The following is a 16419-nucleotide window of genomic DNA, read 5'->3' as shown; positions in this document are numbered from 1 at the left end:
TGCAGAGGAACTAGTGAGACTAGTTCCAGAGAACCACTTGCCTTTACAAATACAATACCCTTCATTGTCTTCCATTTGTATGTTAAAAATCCTGTTTCCAAATACACATAGACAATTCAAATACTTTCATCACAAAAGAATCAAAGTCTGAACAAAGTTTAGTTTTTCTGTATTTGAAACAAAAACATATTGAATAAGACAAAACTACCATGCCGCTTGGGGTAGATGAGATACAAAGAACTAAAAGAATGAAGAGAAAAATATTGGAAGAGACAAACCAATACATAATTTGAGAACTGTGCCTCTTTTTTTTTCCAAAGCAGGTATTTTATAGGAAATGAAATAAATTGTATAGAAAATGTTTTTTAACCCCTAAAAACTGCATTTAACTCACATCTGAATTATAATTGCATAGAAGTAAAGATTCAAGCAAATGGTTAATGATTTAATTTAAAAACTCTTCACTATGAAATTAACAAATATAATTTAATTGCAATTTCTTGCATGATTAATAGGCTAGATTTTCATTCTTAATTCCATCATGCAGTCTGTTAAATATGGCCTTTTTGTTAAATTATTTTAATTTCCTGAGAGATCAAGCTGCTCTTGCATGCAGATTGTGTTATCTAACACCTCATATTATTATTTCTAATTTTCATATCTATTTGATTAACGGTTTACTTTGATCAATCTTATGCACTAGGAAGACACAAGCTGATCATCTTTATGCCCTTAAGTAGAACTGCTTGGACTGAGGGAGCATGATGATGTGATTCAGAATACATAAGCGTGCTGATGTAAAGTTAAGTGTATTATAAAATCTTCACTACTACCGAAAGCTATCCTACTTTTAATTTTAATAGTGAAATAAATGCCACAAACAGATAATCAACTATAGGCACACATATTTGCTAGGTATATTGCCAAGTGAGAAAGCATTTTGGGGATTTAATGATTAGCTTTTTTTCCATGGATATTTATGTTTAAAGGTGTGATGGTTATGAGTCATACACATTGCCTTGCAGTCTTTTCTTCAAGATTCATTCTTACACATGCAAAAATTATTAGGTGGTGAAGCCATCACTCTACATAAGTCTTGCTCAGGGGAAAGGAATTTTTTGCAGCCCAACAAGATGCGGAAATCAGCTGTGAAAATAAGCAAGTCCCTAAGATCTTGAAGGTTTCTCAGAAGCCACTAAGGGCAGACACATTCACGGGACTGCTGTTATTGGTGTCATGTTCATAAGCGTGAACCCAAGCCAAGGCAGGCAGCACATCATGCTGGCCACTCCAGTTCTGCAGTTCAGTCTAAACTCGTGAGACAGAGCGGTACTGACACGGGTACTGTTCAGAGGGTAAGGCTGAGAATGCACACAGAACCTGTTTGCAACCACTTCTAATAAAAAACCAGTGGCATAGAACTAGCAGCATTCAAACGGATTCTCTTTGGAGATTCCTTAGCAAGAGGTAGAACTTGTAAACGTGTAATAGCACTGAGTCATGTCTGTTACCATACAAGCATCTACATGCATGCCTTAGATACTTCAGACAATTCTAAGTTTATTTACAATACAGCATTACACACAGCTGTACTTAACCACCTCATTTTGGTACCACAGAGTTTACAAAGTGTTTCCCCCGTAAACCATACACACTGTGCTCTGTCTTCTCAAAGAATTCTCGACTTTTAGGAATGAGAGATGCAGAGTGACAGCTGATCAGGAAATTTTATGTGAATTTTCCAGATAGATAGATATGAGAGCTATACCTTTCACTCCAGGAGAAGTTTCTGCTGTAGAAGCCATCGGTGTCTCCTTGAGCTGGAAATTGGAATAGAGGAACAAAATGCATGTACCTAGAAAAGAGATAGGAAAGTTGCACTTTCAATGGAGCCACACTGTTCACTTTTTTCTCCTGTTTCTACTGATTGTTCAGCTAATGCCCAACAATTATCTATGAAAGGAAGACTGCTTAAAAAATCTCCACAGGTGTTCATTTTTATTCATCTAAATATATTATATGAGTGAATATTTGCCTTTTCTAGGTTCATTTTAAAGTATATACATTTTTATTCATATTTTAAATGCAGCTATATACATATGGCCTTTCCCATTTTACTGTAGTATATTTTAATTAGAATTAGTTTATTGTTTAACAGAAACTTTTTCAGGTCTATGAATAATTTAGAAATCCATTTGCTTACTGAAAAGATTTTAAATATTTATCTTTTTTCTACAATATCCTTCAGTATCTCATCATTAAATGATTACTTAAATGATTTAAGACTCTGAAAAAGCATTTTCTAGAAAAATGTCAAATAATATGACCAGAGACTGGTAACGAACACTGCTAATCCAGCCTTATACACTTCAATACAGTGGATACAGTCTGAACAATTCTCTTTTAATTTCACCTTTCATTTACTCAAGCCTTTTTTTGCATAAACTTACACAATTTCTAACTTTTATTACTGGCAGACACATACAAGCAGATCATTTGCTCCAGATCATCTAGGTTGAGTCAATTTCTAAATTTCTTACAAACATCTTAATAATAAGCTCAATGTTAAACCGTATGAGCTTGAACCTCATTCCATTAGCAATTTTCTAAATGCATATTGTGTACACACTCCTGAAAAACAGCTGGAAATTACACTTCACAGGCAGAGAGGTAAACGGTAGGTGCACTGAACTGTAAACTTCTAGAGTGGTTAACTATGACAAGCGTGGCTAGTAACTGAATTTCTACTCTCTCTGCAAAATCTGATTTCGAATTATACTTGATACTGTATGTTTATCTTGTGCATTTACTGAATTATAAAAGCCTCACAAAACAAGCTGCCCTTAAGGCAGAAACTGGCAGTGTGGCATCATGACAGTCCCTCAATATTACTTCAGTATTTGATGCCAGCATGGTCAAGATACACAAGCAGTGTGGGACCAATACACATTTTGTGAGCTAAATAAGGCTTCCACTTTTTATACAAAAAGCAAAAGAAAGGTAAAGACAGTCAGTATTCTGCCAGACATTCGATAACCACACTCTACTCTGTGCTGTGGGCTCTCAACATAGATAAAAATAAACGTGCCAGAGAGATGCAGAACTGAGCTTTGACGGCTGTGGTCCCCTCAGCTAGGCTGAAACTAGACAGTTGGGTTTCACAAAGTATTCACAGAAAATAACTCATTCTAATAATTCAATTTAATCGACTGAATGAATCAACAGTTTTGTTATTTCCGTAAAAAGCTGGTCATATTTTCAAGGTCTGAACAAAATGACAGTTAGTCAAATCAGTTTCATTCTAAATTTCTCTGCAGAACAGCTTTCCTCAACTATGGATTAGTAAAACTGGAGTAATTTACAGATATTTCCACATTCCAGCTGCACCACTTTTTTCTGGTCACCATTTTCTGAGAGTCTGGTCCAGGACAAGTACATGTCAGCATAGCTTATGATAGAGAGAGAAAGGCATGCACTAGAAGAAAAAAATTCTATACATTTGCAGTGAAAACTAAAGAAAGATGCATGCTTCATTGTACAGATAACATATATATATATACACACACATTTTTACTTATGTTTTGCTTGATGCAGTTGTGAATTACGGTCTTTTGCAAAGAGAATTAGAAGGTTCTGAATGCATAGAATGATATGTCCTTTAGAATAGGATTTGTAAAATTATTGTTCACAATATGCTATATGAATTTCTTTTTTTTCTGTTGAAAGACAGAAAAAAGTTAAATAAAGGTATCCAGGGGCTTAGAAACATTTACTGTGTCAGACAATTCAATAGAAAAGGGCTCTACTGTATTATTACTTTTTTCTCCACTGGGGAGACTACATATGCATCATATTTTTTCCTTGCTAGTATTTTTCATACAAAAGGCAGTAATATAGCTTTTGAAATTTGGTAGGTATTAAGATAAGGAATCTAATTCTAAATGTAACTCCAAGATTTCTTGAAGCTCAGATATGCACTGCATTGGGGGAATTATACGTTTATTAGTTTCAGTTCACTCTCTTTTCTGCACTGAAATTTTCTGCTTGGTTCTTTTCTGTGACTAGATCAAGCAGGGCTGATTTTTCTATTTTTTTGATGTTAATAAAAAGGCTATTTTGGACTACAACTGTTCATGACAATTAACAGCCTAAAGTGCATGCCAGGAAAAGCTTACAAAGTCCAACAGTAAAGTCTTGGCAATGCAAAATCTTGCGTGCTTTTGACACTGGATGTGTGTGTTGTGGATAAGTGGTGTCAGAATAAAACAACTAGATAGCAATCAGCAGTCTTACAAGTGAAGCTCTGTAAAACTCCTCAAAAGCCTGCCATCATGGGCCTGATTACAGACTCCAGTGTGTAGTTTTACATTAGAAAGAACATGGGGTATCGTCTCAAAATGTACTGAAATGCTTTGAGTCACATCAAAGTTAAAAAGAAGTACCAGAAGCAATGCAGCACTGTAGGATACAGTTGCGTATCTCTTGCACAACACTTTCTACATATGCCCTATCCTAAAATAAAGTCCTATGTGCATCAGCTGCTGCATTTCTACATTTGTAGAAAAAAAATGGTGTGACAGAATAAGATATACCTGTGTATAACATCAATCTTTCTTCCCTGTGAGTGGAAAACTGTCCTGCAGGCCAAGCTGCAGTCAGATTTTCCAGGACAGGAAATGGTCAAATTTGGGGAATGTGCAAGACTTCTTGCTGAATGCCTGCCACTGAGAAGCTATTGAGACCAGTTTAAATCACTGGGTTTAATTATCCCTCAACTAATGACCTAGTTCCATGGAACATGAGTATTTTACAGAGGTCTCACCCTGTTAAAGCAACTGAGTAATACAGACCACATACCTGACAGAGACAGAAAAGCCAGAGAAGAGCTTGAATCTTCAATCATCACTCACATAAACGCTCGTTGTATACGCAGGATCTGAAAGTGATAGAGCCTGGATTAATAAGAGAAACGGGATCATTGGAAAAAATGTTTCCTCAGGACTTGCGCCTTCAGAGATCTCTCACACACATGTGAAGTAATGTATCTGTGCTCAAGACAGAATTTCTACTCTTTATTAAATTTCTGTCCAAATAAGCGAACTAAAGACCTGAAGTATCTAGCTCCTCAGAGTCCCAAGGTAGCGTCTGTGTGTATGAACAAGAAGCATCCAGAAAACCCCAGACACTGAAATCTTTCAAGCACAATGCTCCTACGAAGAGTAGCATGTACGCACCCTAGAGTATATTGCCCTTGGAGTTTCAGAAATCTGACCAGACACAGCCAGGGGCACAAAGGCTGGGTCCATTTTAAGTGGACTGATCAATCACAGTGCTGTGTGGGAAAGGACCAACTTAAGAGCAGGTTATAGAGAGAAACAGCTCTGTTAGACCTTTGAGGTGAAAATGACCTTCCTGCCTTTATTCATCTCTTCTTGGTGTTTTCCATTCCTGAGATCACTGGAAACTTGCAGCATCTGATTTACTCTGTTGCTTAACAGATGGGCTCTGCTGGCAACTTTCATGGTCTGAGTGCCATTCTTGGCTGTTGCACCAAAAAAAGGCAATTCTCTTCTCACCTTGTATAGTGCTTTTAATCTGTCTTCCAGGTTTCTCTGTTGCTGCTATTATGTAAATAACATTTACCCAAAAAGTTGTATTAAAAATATTTTGATAATTTAAAATGACAAATAGTTGTTAAACATAAATATTTAAGGAAAAAAAAGACTGTTATTTTGATCTTTTGTATTTGATAATTTGAAAGTTGGAAGAAGGAGGAAAAAATCTTGGTCCTTACCCCCAGCAGAGAGAAATTAATTCAACTCTCCTGTGTTTTGAGTTGATGATTGAAACATTTTGTGATTATACTTAAAATGAACAGGGTTTTTTTCCTGTGGCTGTATTTTATATCTTAGTAAGGATGAGCCAAGCTTAGTTAGCCACTGCTACAGTGTGCAGTGTGTGCACAGCCCTTGTTTTCTGCTTTCAGATCGGTGGAGATGGTTACCTACTGGCTGTGGGGCACATGTCTCAGGTTCACATAGAGGCCAGAAATCAGGCATGTGCTTGCACCTGCTTTTCCTAACTGATTTGCTCCACATCTCTTGCAGGATTTTTGGATTATTTTTCTGAGGTATTTAACCATCTTCACTATCTTTACTGGTACAGTGGGTGCTTAACGTAGACGGTGCAACTTTAAGGCATTGCAACAATCGAGTTTGGGGGAATTAAGATGCTTCAGATTTTGCCTGGGTCTGCAAACTGGCTGTCAGGTTCAACCGACTGTTGCTCTTTGTTAAGGTAATAAAATATATTTTGCAATCAAATAACATACCCAGTACACTGCAACATGGAAGAAATTACTTTTGGTCTTCTTCAGACTAGTCTAAGACTAGACTCTAGTTTTAGCTTTGTAAACAAATGAAAGAAAATCACATCCATCATTAGAAGTATTCTTATTATATCCCAATAGGGTTATCACATCCTTTTAGAGACAAGCTATTACAATGTCCATGTTTTAGTAGAATTTATACAATTGGCAAAAATATACATTTAGTCTTAGATTTACTTATTACAATATTCTCCAGCATTTTGCTTCTGCTTATCTAGTTCCTTTATTTAGCTAACTTCCTGCTGAGCTTCTCTCATCTCCCCAGTTCAAGTTGCAAGGAGATCAAGAGAGAATCAAATCCATCCACTTTACATGTCTTGAGGCCAAACATCTGCCTGAATGGGATGCAAAATATGTTGAAAGATTGTGGCTTGTTGCTCATGACTTGTTTTTTTCAGATGCCTGTGATGCATTTAATTTAAAGTTACTAAAATGAATTTTAAAGGATGCATCTTACAGACATTAAGCACACTGCTTCATTTTGACTAAATTCTGTTAGGACACAGTAAGTGCAAAAAGCCATTGAAAGTACAAGACTGTTTCTCTGAATGACAGATCACATAAATGTACAACACCTCTAATTTTCAAAAATAAAAGATAATAATAAATAGACTATCCTGTGTTCATGGAAGGTTATTATAAAGAAGTCTTTTTTTTGACTCAGCCTTCAGTTACAAATAACCTGCTATGGCACACACAAGAAGATTAACAGATGGATGGGTTACAGCTAGATCTTAATAATAACAGACATCATCTGTGTCACAGCCTTCAGGAAAAAAAGTGCTTGTTGCCATTGTCTTTGGATCTTCTGTTACAATTAAATGTTTCTTTAGCATATGTGAAAAAACCAACCATGAGTAATACTCGATATTTGGGGTGTTTAGCTTGTTTTTCACCAGAAAATAAAATGGTAAGGCTTCCTATTCACTTAACTCAACCTTAATGTATATTTTGTTTTGTTTTGGACAATACACACACAAAACCTCTAAAAGGAAACAAGGTGAACTGAATAAAAGAGAAAAAAACCATACACTCAGAGCCGTCACATTAACAGTGGTGAGGAGTGCAGGTTTGAGCTTGCTTCCTTCTCTGACCACTCTGCAAGGAACAAGTGCTCCGTCACTCAGAATAACGAAACACTCAATCTCTTCTTCAACTGAAATCAGATCAGCTTAATTTCACAGGGAAGGCAAGAATTATTAAACACTGTAGACAACTATGCAAATGTCCTTTGTTTTACAGTCAAAAAGGAAAGATATTTTCAGCTAGACTGTACACAAAAATTAACAAGGAGATCAGACTTTAAAAAGGAATTAATGAGAAGGACTTCTGTTCATTTCCACTTTCCTAAAATATGTATAGTTTTTCAAAAGACTTCAGTTTTTTTGAAAGGCTATGAACAGACTTACTCCTGAAATACAGGAAAACATAGGAAGCATAGTAAGAACTATGATTTTTAGTCAATCTTTAGCAGTAGTTTTCCTCTGCATTGAAACAGATCTTATCTAAAAGAAAGTAACTTTAGAAAAATTGATCAAATGAGGTGAGGAAAAGAGTAAGATTAAACAAAAACTTTACAGAATGTGTGAACAGTTGAAGTAATGAAAATTTAGAAAGCATGTATTCACCACAATACATGAAAGTGTGAAGACATTCTTGAATCTTTGACTAGAAAAAAAAATATTGAAAAATTATTTTTAAGTAGTGAAATGTAACTTTGGCTATTATGTGACACTGAATTCTGACCCAATGTTTCTTTATACCTGTTCCTTTTTGACTAGACAGTTGAAGGGTGTTTTTCTGCTGCTAGATGAACTAGCTAGCAAAAATACCATAATGTTATGTACACATTTTACAACCTGCATTTCTCCTTTCATTTTGGCATGGCTGCTTCACACAACATGCTTGTGAACAGCAGAATGAGATGAGATGACAAAATAGCTTACAAGACTATCACAGGCTAGGAGAGGAGAAGGAATGGGTATCTTACATCTATTTGTGATTTATGCTGCTGCCAATCACTGCAGCATCTCATCATGACCTCCAACTTCTTTTAATACAAATTCTCTGCCTTGAAAGTGCTACATAAGTCGGAATTAAAAGGGAGTTTTCCTTCATAGTGAACATAAATATAAACAAACATCTGCAAAACAAGCTCATGAAACATATAATGAAGCCTTTTCGGACTTCAGTCAGAAATAGGCCTTACTCTTCAATGCTGCTACTCCTTTTCATAATTCAGTTTCTCAGTTTTCTTCAGTGCTTTTCTAAATAGAATTTTAAATGCACAGACTATTGATTCAATTGATTCTATTGGCTATTTCATGTCAACCTGTATTTAGATGATACGAGGTGGGTATGTCAGAGTTAATTTCATTTTCAGCACACTTTGTGGCTAAGCAGCAGCAAGGGAAAAGAACAGATATCATTACAAAAAAATCGCTCTAATTTTGGGCTTCATTTTCTTCCCTTGAAGCATGAGATTTATTCTTTTATATTTTCCACCTTTATGAGTTTTCCTCTCCATCTTCCTTTTGTCCATTGGTACCTAAAGATGTTTAATGTTTTTAGCATATTTATGACATGATTTTACTGATACCATTGTTATTTCTGAAAAATGTGGAAATCAGTGAATCAAACAATGAAATTATATGTTTCTATTTTTTTTGTTTGGGTTATGCTTTTACCTAATACCCATTTAAGTGCTGTATAACTCAACATAGGAATCATATAGAATTCCACAAAACAAGATGACTCATTTTTCTTTTCAATATACCAAGGCTTCTTTATACAAGCAATTATTTTCCTCCTCATTCCCCCTCTTTTCCTCACACTCCTCAAACTTACATTAAGCCATGAAACGAACACTCAAGATACACAGAAAGCAAGAATGCTAGGCAGTACTGAGATTACAGATTGGTCATGGGACTGAATATGACTTAAGACAAGTTAAATTTCTTTTTTATCATTTTATAAGAAGAAAAAGGCTGTATAAAAACTGGAGAAAATATTGATGTTGAGTTTTCTAGACTGTTAAAAAGATTTATCAAAAGTTTGCAGAAGGAGCACAGACTATCTCCCATTGCTACTAGACAAATGCAAATTTGAATGAATGAGGCAGACAGCTGTACAAAGAAGAGTTGATGGTGTTCTGGTAAATGCTGTATGACAAATACTGCCTAATCAGATATATTTTAAAAATGGCTATGTTTTTATTCAAAGACAGAAAAATTTAGAAAGCCAAAGAAAAAGAAAAAATTCAGTGAACCAAAGTACTGTGCTGCACTGTCAGTAGCGAAATGAAGAAAAGCAGCAGATGCTATCAGAAACTGTGAAGAACTGCCTCTGGTCCCAGGTTAACTCACACAGAAATAGTTCAGGAGCTACTAAAACAGTTTTTACTCTATTCCCCCATCCTTTATGATGCCAAGCCACTTTTACCAGTAAGATCGAATAGCGTGGTCAGCTTGAAGATGGTTAGCATTTCTCATATAAGCACCTAAATGGGGAGAGTCCCTCACTATTTCACATCATGTGGCATGTCAGTGTTACTCTATTTGCGAACAGGTATTATCACTTTCAGAAAGAAGCTCCTATGCTCTCATGTTCTTGAAATTGTTGAGGAAGAGCTATCTAAATTATTTTGCCTTTGACTAGAACAATGTAGACATACTAAATACCTGTAAGTACTTTTTAAAAATAATTTTGCATAGAGACCACAGCATGTATAATACACTCATATCTAACCTGATTTTAATTAATGTCTCTGTTAATTTCCAGTAGAAATATGTTGACATTCTCAATATATTTCATGTTCAGTTTACTTTAATATTGTACTTGGTGAGCATCTAATTCACTCATTTGGAGCAGCTGTGTGAAACTAAACCATCAGACTTTGTCCCAAGTGTGTTTTGAACTTCTGTAACTAAGTAAAATGAAAGGTATAATGTTAAGTGTTTTGAAACAACCAGTAAATCTGTTATGGAAAATAATATACCCACATGGAAAAATTATCCATGTCATTTCATCATGTAAAAAACATCGTTTGTACAGTAAAGTTTCTAAAAGCATTAAATTTCTAACATTTTAAAATTACAAATAGTTATAGATAAACAGTGGTCAAAGTAATTCACTAATCTCTGTGTTTTGTAAACCAACTATTTGGCTGGATAATGATACACTCATAACAACATGATTGATTCTGTTTGCACAAAAACAGTAGTCTATGCCCAAGTAGCAAAATAATATGGAAGAACTCACACATAAGGTTTACTCCCATACTTGCATTATTACAGGAATGTCCCTATTGTTATATAAAGGAACAATTACATATCCAAACTAAGGGTGGGTGTATAAGCCGTGCTCTACAATCTGTACCTACATAGAACTAGGAAAAAAAGACCCTAACAGAATAGACAGCCGCATTCCCATTATGGAAAGGAAACTGAGCACACAGTACGAGTGGTTGACCTGGATCTTGGGAACTTGTAGAGTACAGTCAAGCAGGTAATTAAAGATACAGCCTATATGACACGAATGATGTGCAATACAGTTTGACCATAGGGACCATGAAAAGAAAGTAGGGACCTGTGGGATATTATTCTTCCCTGTAGACAACTGTTAGGATGAAAATGTAAATCAGACCTGGCCTTCTCAAATTGTTGCACTGGGAAGTGAGAATAGCCATAGCATCATCCAAGGGAAAAACGCAGGGGAAAACAGAGTGGACTACATATAAGGGGAGGTGGTGTGAGGGCATGCTGGCTCTGGTCACAAGGTCGTTTGCTGGTAGCAACAAGCATTGCAGTAGTCTTGATGCAGCTGGCTGCTGCCATGTACTCAGAGCTAAAACACCCCATCACGCACAGTCCCTCATTTTTAATATGTGGACTAAGTCTGTTAGGAAATAAAAGGCTATAAGCAGTTTAAAATATCACTCTCAAAAGTTAATTTTTATAAAACAAAACATAAGTATAAATATCATTACAAAGCAAAGCTTGAACAAAGGCTATGGAGAATGAAAAAACCCATTGCTTTCTATTTGCTCTGAGTGTCTTCACCTCGTAATAAACAATATTGGACACAATTCTAATATAACTTCATTTGAAGATAACCGCAGGCACTTTTTAGCTATCTTGTTTGCGACATCAGTCTGGTTATGGGAAATTCATCCATGTTTTACCTCAAAGCACCTGCTAATTTGGACCCAGAAAGAATACAAATTGTATAATTATTCCCTTTATAACTTTTACACACTGGGTACCATCCACAGCATAATGGAGAACAATGGCAGTAGTTTCCATGCTTTAAATGTTGTTTTCTTCACTTCAAAATAGCAATTTAAGTGTAAAAAGTAGGAAGGTGAGTAAGGCCAATGACCAGTAACAAAAAATTTTGTCCAAACAGATATCTTTTTATTAAGAAACTTTCAAAGTCAAACAATGAAACTCCTAAGTATCTGGTGCTGCTGATGTAAGAGTGATTAATTGTGTAACTCACCTTTACTCTGTTTCAAGTATCTGTCATGGGGCCTCAGAGCACTGGAAGGGCACTTTTTGGTATGGAGTTCTTAAACCTAAATAAATGAATATATAAATAAAAAATAGCAACCTGGCCTCTAAGAAAGCTGTAGTTACTAAATCCCTTACCATCCACTTAAAGGCACAAAACCCTATATAAAATATCATTTAAGAGATTGTCATCAATATAGTATTGCATGTGATTTCAACCATGTCACACAAATAAGGTTAGTACTTAAACACAAGAGATTGGATTACATCCTATTCTTTGTACCTGTGTAGTCTGAACACCTATGTAGCTTATTCTGACAATTTAATGTTTAATAATAAGAATCCCACCGCCGCTGATTGGACCAGACATCTAATATGCAGCCGTCTGACCTAAGACATGACTACAGGTAACTTAGAGAAACTAAACAGAATTAACAATGACTAAACTCTGCCCTCCCAGAGTTAACACACACAAATATTTCATGATTCAGAAATACCTATGTAAACAAATAGTAAGGTAGCCTTCACTCCTGTTCAGCCAAAGCCAAGAAGAAAACCATTATGAATTCTGGGTTTCTGTACCTCATTGCAATTGGGGACCTGTTAGGAACCCAAATGTGCTTCCATCACATCATAGGGTCTTTGGTAGCAGACGCGCAGGTTTGGATGAGAGCAACAGAGCTCTGGTTCACCCCCTCCTGTGGTTGTCTCTCTGCATGCCCACCACCTCCATCTAGATAGCAAGGCAGCTGCATGCCATGGCCCACCCTGAAGCCAGCCTCCCAGTCATTCACACCAGGACCTCTTTCTTTTCAATGAATTACTGTCTGTGGGAGTGGGAGAACAGGTGGTCAGCCAACGTGAGGCGAGGACACAAACAGTGCAAGGGCAGAGATCCATGAGCCAGAAAGGCTTCCAGGCTCTTCACTGCAGACCGACTACTGATGGGCAGGCAAGGGGGTGGAGAAGCAGGGCTTCACAGCCTAATCCAGCTCTTTTCTGCAAGTATGCTTGGAAGGCATAGTGTGGACATGATAGTTCACATTACCAGGGGAATCTCAAGTCTCATCAAAGGTACTGATGCGAAAGAGGTGCTTAACTGAACTTTACATTTTGATCACATGACTTACTGCTTACAGGCATTTTACCAGACCAAAGGATTTAAGTACCTCAGATTAGGATCATGTTCTTCACAAAATCACATCTTTGTGCAAAGTTCATTTTCAACACCATGCTTCTTTCTTGACTCATTGCTTGGAAGCAAAACAAAGTAATTAAATGCACAGTTTCATGCTATACATTCAATATACACAAATGCATTTGTGTGTTTGGTATTTAGATTGCACATGCTGGTACAAATAATGTTTTAACCCAGTAATGATTAGGTTAAAAAATCTGTTCATGAGAATGCAAACTAAAACCTGAAATCCTGTATTTGGTAGCATAAAGCTTCAGAATCTTTCTGGAACTTATGGACTTAATTGCCAACAAACATTAAATAAGAGGAGATTTTTTTACTAGCTAGATCACAGTTACTTACTTATTTTGGTAGAAATCTATGTGGACAGAGTCACCATTCTCATGATCTGAAATAACTGCACAAAGATTTGATGAAACTGAGGGCTATATGCTTTGATGACTGTAATCCTGAAATTTGTGGATAAATTTCTTGCTAGCAAAGAATCATGACTATTTCATTTTATTTTTGTTTACCTAACAATGTACTGTATTATTTCCTTGATTTTTAATAGAAATCGATCTTTTAGAATATGTTCTGTGCTTGTCTTTTGTCTTCTCCTATAAGAACACTGTTAATTATTCCTGTTCTTGCATCCTCCCGGTCACTATCCTCTGAAACATTTATAGTGCAGAGGTGATGCAAAAGAGGCGGGGTGGGCTGGGGAAGTGGCAAATCTTCAGTTAACATTGAGTTTTACAGCTCTATGAAAGGTATGCTTTTATGTGGGACATGAGAATAAGTGGTAAATGTGTGTTCCTATAATGGTGTTTTGAAATTCTGGGGTAGGTTTCAGACCACGATGTAAAATGTCAGACTACAGACTGTGTAAACTATCATAGCTCCACTGGACTCCAATTGAGGTTACAGCATCATGATTTTAATCTTGGCATTTTGTAGCCTGGCATGCTGCTGTAGTCTCATACAAATCTTCATATATAATTTAACATTTTAAAGTGCTCTTTTTTCCCTGTATTTTGACTGTCAAACAACCTGCTTGCTGCATGTCCTGTTGTAATGCTGGACTTTTCCCCCCTTCTGCTGCGTGAATAAAAGCACATTTGGTTTTTATGCTACACACACTGCACTCTTACCTCCACTATCTTTATGCAACACTTTTTTTTTTTTTTTTTTTTTGACTGTGAGCAAACACATCCACCCTCTTAGCAGTTCCCTGGATCAGTATTTTGTTTGCTAATGAACTTAGTGTGATGAGCTATATGAATAGCTTCCTCTGCTATCAGATTGTACTCTGGACCTTAATGACAGTTCCTTATCAACAGTTCCAATTACCAATGAATCCCTAATGCGTTCTTCTTTGTCTGCCCACATTTCACAACATTTAGCCGGTTGTCACAACATCCTAGCAAAAGCCTTTATTGATCATTCCCTTTTTTGATACGTAATCTCCTCATGTCTCCTTTTCACAACAGTTTATTTCTATATTTTTTCTCATCTCCATACAGGAGAACATGATAAATGTGGTCAACTATGGCTCCCCTACTATGACAGTCTGTTACTATCCATGTTACCTTTGGAAGCCAGAACAACGATCGCTTCGGGCAAGCTACAACAGACTGTAAACCAGAATCAAAACTTTCAGGAAACTATTATACGTAAGCTACAACTGAGATTTTGCTGCTAATGAAAGACTTAATGTCGTGTATACAGTATTATTCACACATAGGGACATGGGAATTGGGAAGTTCCCAATTCTGGTATGCAAAAATAATGATGTTACACTTCCTCTGCTACTCCAACCTGGCACATGGGGTCATACATATTCCTACAACCTCCTCACTTGGGCATGGCTTTTTAGAAGATCTTTTGGGAGTTCAGCACCCCAAAGCTTACAGGTAGAATACTTTCAAGGAACCAGATCTGTACACTGAATAGGGTTACTTTATTTATGGTCATTTCAAGAACCCCTGGCACATTTACCTTACTTTAATTTTCTCCCCAAAACTTTCTAGAACAGGGTTTTTTCAGCAGTAAAAAACTCTACTCTTCCATATTCTGTGGAACAGGTACAAAGGAAAAAATTGGTTGAACTTAAGAATGGGTCTCTCTGCAGTTCCATTTATTCCAGTAATTCTTTTCATGGCTTGCACCAAATAAGGTTTCAAGGCTTCTAAAAATTCTGAAGCAATAATTGTCTAAGATGCTTTATGCAATTAATGCTGCGTCTTTCCTCAAAGGACTATGCCAACATAAAGCATGTTGTGTTTTGTTTAAAACGATGGATTGCTACAGAAAAGCCTCCTGTACCCTTTTCTTCCACGAAAAGCAGATGGTGTGTTAATGCATAAAACATACAAAACTGTGTCTCAGAGTGTAGTTTCAGACTATCCTCAGTATGGAGGCTCTTTAAATTAAAATGTTAGTATACAAGCCTTTAGATCTTTCATCTCTTATCTTTCCTCCATCAACAAAAAGTACATGGTAGTAGGAGACAAAACAGAAATTTAAAATCTATGCTGTCTAGCATCTCATTTTGTTTTTAGCAGCATCGCCCAGACCCGAGTGACAAAAATCTAGATCAAATCATTAGGAGTCACTCCTGTGTTTTTTTTTAATTAAATATAAAACAAAGGTTTAGAGCACCAGTAACAAAAATTAAAACAAGAACTCAGCAAAGAGAGATCACACAGAAGCATTAAGCTTCATACTTCCAGTTTCAAAAACATCACATTCATCACTTTTCGCTGTGAATTAAATATGCATGTTGTAATATGTATACCCATTGCTTTGCAAGCATCTCTCGGTAGAACCGGTAATTGCAAAAACCTTGGTCTAGATGAGGCAATGCTTAAGGCAGCGCTGCAAGAGTACAGGCACATGGCATGTATCCTAGATGGAGCACAGGAGTATCAGCAGAGCTCAGCTGGCTGAAGCTAACACGAACCAGGCTTTGGTGAGCCAAGACTCAGGTTACCACACCACATCCTTGGAGAACATGGGAGGACAGGATACATGGGAGCTGCTGCTGTGCATGTCTGGTACAGATTGCTTCATCAGGAAGAAGATGCAGATGAGGCCTTCTTCAGACATCTGGAAGGAGCCTTGCATGCTTCCAATGTCAGCTCTTCTGCAGCTCTGTGACAGATGGGGACTTGTGCTGGCAAGAAAATGAAAAGATGATTTGACTCAAGGTCACAGGCAAACTGAGGGACAAGCAAGGCAAGGACTAAAAGAGCTCCCATTAAAAATGTGTTTGCAGACCACTTCCTTGCAAAGTGATACTCAGGGATATTAACTCACCGAGCACTTCTTTCTTCCCTAGT

General features: G+C 36.7%; 1 long non-coding RNA gene across 1 annotated transcript; it reads right to left on the bottom strand.

The window, feature by feature from the left end:
* Positions 1–1768: 1768 nt before the first annotated feature.
* Positions 1769–16147, bottom strand: LOC138684472 (uncharacterized). The gene is made up of 5 exons (XR_011323765.1): positions 16041–16147; positions 13068–13151; positions 11888–11963; positions 4858–4936; positions 1769–1855 (listed from the first exon to the last, which is right to left on the bottom strand). It is a non-coding gene; the product is annotated as an uncharacterized lncRNA (long non-coding RNA).
* Positions 16148–16419: the final 272 nt, after the last annotated feature.

Source organism: Haliaeetus albicilla, chromosome 1 (genome assembly GCF_947461875.1).
Source record: "Haliaeetus albicilla chromosome 1, bHalAlb1.1, whole genome shotgun sequence".
Classification (NCBI taxonomy): domain Eukaryota; kingdom Metazoa; phylum Chordata; class Aves; order Accipitriformes; family Accipitridae; genus Haliaeetus; species Haliaeetus albicilla.
This window is presented reverse-complemented; position numbering and strand designations above follow the sequence as displayed.